General features: G+C 48.8%; 1 long non-coding RNA gene across 1 annotated transcript; it reads left to right on the forward strand.

Moving 5' to 3' along the window:
- Nucleotides 1–420: 420 nt before the first annotated feature.
- On the forward strand, nt 421–3,514 carry LOC147970490 (uncharacterized). Its single transcript, XR_015604058.1, has 3 exons — nt 421–1,184; nt 1,940–2,028; nt 3,267–3,514. It is a non-coding gene; the product is annotated as an uncharacterized LOC147970490 (long non-coding RNA).
- The last annotated feature ends 589 nt before the right edge of the window (nt 3,515–4,103 follow it).

Consider the following 4,103-nt stretch of genomic DNA (forward strand, 5'->3'; position numbering starts at 1 on the left):
GTAGATAGACCGCCTGTCAAGTTTCATCGCATTCGGAGTTCGTTTGATAGCCCAACCGTTAAACTATAGCGGCATTATAGTCGGGCACACGTCGGACATTTTTGGTCTCCGGAAACAGTCGTCGGGTCTCTCTCTCTTCTCTTCTCTCAGCTTGAGCCCTTCTGCTCAGCCCACAAGTTCCAACCGACCCCTCGCGTGCGTGTCCGAAACTTCCCCGGACCCGACCCGGATAGTTGTCACCGTTGGGTCTGGATCATCCCCAAACATCTACAAAACGTCTCCGTTTTGTTAATTGGACTTCCTAACATATTTTTTTCCGTCCATCCGATTACGATCGGAGGGACGAGATAGCCCCTAGCCTAACCTACCTGCTATATATACTAGTCTAAACCGAGACCAAATCCCTAATTTCTAGGGATCCTACCTAGCGCCGCCGCCACTCCCTTTGTTTTCAGCGCCGAACCAACCAGCTTCGTCCTCCCAGATCCCCTCCTCCCTCAATTTGCGCCGCCGTCCAACCGTTTCCTTCCACCAGCGCCTGCCTCCTGCTCCCTCCTCCACTGTCCATCGCCCGAGAAAACTGGAGGCCTCCCATGCGCACCCTGTAGTTGCATGCCTCCTCGCCTGAAGTCCTCCGCGCCGCCGTTTCTTCATCACCGGCTCCAGCCGCCTCTCGGGTGACCCTGTACCACCACCACCAGGCCGCACCTCTCCTTCCCTTCTTCCCCTATGGTTTTCTCTCCTTCCCCTTTGATCTCCCTCACGATCTCCCTCTCTCTCTGTACTTCATCGCTGCAGGAACAGCAGCCTGCCTCGACTCCTCGTTTGCGGATCCCGTTCGCCCTCGCTCCGTTTCCGCGCGATCCGGCGTGGTCCGGCCGGAAAGGGATCTCGTCCGAAACCGCGCCAAGTCTCGCGAGGTGTCGCCCGTATCCGTTGATGGTATCGACCTCCCCTGCTTCTGCATTGAGCAGGAGAGGACGCACGCACCTAGCTGCCCCGATCCACTGCCCGTTGACCCTCCGCGCTGACCCGATCGCCCTGCCTCCGCTTCACTCTGCCTATGAGGCCCAGCGCCGCGCCAGGCCCAGCTCCCTAGCGCGCCTCCAGCCCAGCGCCAAGGCCCAGCGCGTCTCCAGGCCACTTCGCCCTGCCTCCCCCTCACCGACTGGGCCTGGCCCATGGTGAGAGCAGATCCAGCCTGACATGTTTTTTTCCTTCAAACGTTTTTCCTTTTTTTCCAGAGAATGTTGTTTTGCAGAAAACCCCCCAAGCAACATGCATTTAATAACTCACAAACCATGCATTATTTGTAAAAACTTTATATATGAAAAATGCTTAGAATTTTGTGTAGATTAATAATATGTCACTTTCATGCATGTTAAAAATGTCTTAAAATGGTGTTTGTTTCATTTTGCATAAATAGCATGCTCAAACGGTTTAATTCATAACTATTTAACCGTAACTCGGTTTGCAACAAACTTTATATGTAAATGGGGTAGAAAAATGCCTAGTTTAACATGGTGGCATCACTTTGCATGTTTAATAACTCTAAAATTGTGTTTAGGGCAGAACAGTACCAAACCTAAAAATATGCACATGAGGAGTTTTTGGAATTGTTGTTTGTTATTTCCAGCCTCATTTAAATTTGACTAGTTAGCTAGTTTCCTTATGCTTCACCTCTTGCCATGCTAACCAACTTTTAATATTGTTGGGTACATAAACAAGATCGAACTAAATAAGTCACGTGGTGTTTCGTCAATATGCAACGGAGTTGCATATTGAGCTCCACTTAATTTGTAGGGTTGTTTGTGCACTTTGCCATGCCATGTATCATTAAACCGGACATGCATCATACTTGGTTGTGCATCATGCCATGTTATGTGATGGTTGCTTAATATGTTGTTTGCTTCTTTCCGGTGTTGCTTCTTCGAGTTAGTTTCGATAACGTCACGTTTGTGAGGATTCATTCGACTACGTCCGTTTTTGTTCTTCATGGACTCGTTCTTCTTCCTTGCGGAATCTCAGGCAAGATGACCATACCCTCAAAATCACTTCTATCTTTGCTTGCTAGATGCTTGCTCTTTTGCTATGCATATGCTGTGATACCTACCACTTGCTATATCATGCCTCCCATATTGCCATCTCAAGCCTCTAACCCACCTTGTCCTAGCAAACCGTTGTTTGGCTATGTTACCGCTTTGCTCAGCCCCTCTTATAGCGTTGCTAGTTGCAGGTGAAGATTGGAGTTGGTTCCATGTTGGAACATGGATATTTGTTGGGATGTCACAATATCTCTTATTTAATTAATGCATCTATATACTTGGTAAAGGGTGGAAGGCTCGGCCTTATACCTGGTGTTTTGTTCCACTCTTGCCGCCCTAGTTTCCGTCATACCGGTGTTATGTTCCTTGATTTTGCGTTCCTTACATGGTTGGGTTATAATGGGAACCCCTTGACAATTCGCCTTGAATAAAACTCCCCCAGCAAGGCCCTACATTGGTTTTACCATTTGCCACCTAGCCTTTTCTTTCCCTTGGGTCAGCCGGCTCAAGGGTCATCTTTATTTAACCCCCCGGGGCCAGTGCTTCTCTAAGTGTTGGTCCAACTAAGCCATGTCCGGGGCTACCAGGGGCAACTCTGGGCTGGCCTACCCGACGTCTTGCTCATCCGGTGTGCCTTGAGAACGAGATATGTGCAGCTCCTATCGGGATTTGTCGGCACATCTGGGTGGCTTTGTTGGTCTTGTTTTACCATTGTCGAAATGTCTTGTAACCAGGATTCCCAGTCTGATCGGGTTGTCTTGGGAGAAGGAATATCCTTCGTTGACCGTGAGAGCTTGTGATGGGCTAAGTTGGGACACCCCTGCAAGGATTTGAACTTTCGAAAGTCGTGCCCGCGGTTATGGGCAGATGGGAATTTGTTAATGTCCGGTTGTAGAAAACCTGAAGCTTAACTTAACTAAAATGCATCAACCGCGTGTGTAGCCGTGATGGTTTCTTCCCGGTGGAGTTCGGGGAGTGAACACGGTGTTGGAGTTATGCTTGACGTAGGTGGTTCTAGGATCACTTCTTGATCATAGTTTCTCGACCGTGCCTTTGCCTTCTCTTCTCGCTCTCATTTGCGTATGATAGCCACCATATATGCCGGTGCTTGCTGCAGCTCCACCTCACATAACTTTTACCTACCCATAAGCTTAAATAGTCTTGATCGTGAGGGTGTGAGATTGCTGAGTCCCCGTGACTCAAAGATTACTTCCAAACCAGCTTGCAGGTGCCGATGATACCGTGCAGGTGACGCAACCGAGCTCAGGAGGAGTTCGATGGAGTTCGTGTTCGTTGTGTTGTTTCATTTCAGTTGATCAGTAGTGGAGCCCAGTTGGGACAATCGGGATCTGTGTAGCATTTGGGGTAGTCTTCTTTCATTTTGGTTCCGTAGTCGGACCTTGTTTGTATCTGGATGTTGTAATGCTTTAATTCATGTATTGTGTGAAGTGGCGATTGTAAGCCAACTATGTATCTCTTTCCCTTATGTATTACATGGGTTGTGTGAAGATTACCTCACTTGCGACATTGCTTACAATGCGGTTATGCCTCTAAGTCGTGCTTCGACACGTGGGAGATATAGCCGCATCGTGGGCGTTACAACTAGGGATCAAACCCTAACAAAACTAACTCAATTACATGATAAATCTCATCCAACCCATCACCGTCCAGCAAGCCTACAATGGAATTACTCACGCACGGCGGTGAGCATCATGGAATTGGTGATGGAGGAAGGTTGATGATGATGATGGCGATGGATTCCCCTCTCCGGAGCCCCGAACGGACTCCAGATCAGCCGTCCCGAGAGAGTTTAGGGCTTGGCGGCGGCTCCGTATCGTAAAATGCGATGAATCCTTCCCTTTGATTTTTTTTGTCCCCGAACACGAATATATGGAGTTGGAGTTGAGGTCGCTGGAGCGTCTGGGGGCCCACGAGGCAGGGGGCGCGCCCCCCACCCTCATGAACAGGGTGTGGGCCCCCTAACGTGGATCTTTCTTCTAGTATTTTTTATATATTCCAAAAATAATCTCCGTTGATTTTTAGGTCATTATGAGAACT

This window comes from Triticum urartu, chromosome 5A (genome assembly GCF_056163025.1).
Source record: "Triticum urartu cultivar PI428250 chromosome 5A, HENAU_Tu73, whole genome shotgun sequence".
Lineage (NCBI taxonomy): Eukaryota > Viridiplantae > Streptophyta > Magnoliopsida > Poales > Poaceae > Triticum > Triticum urartu.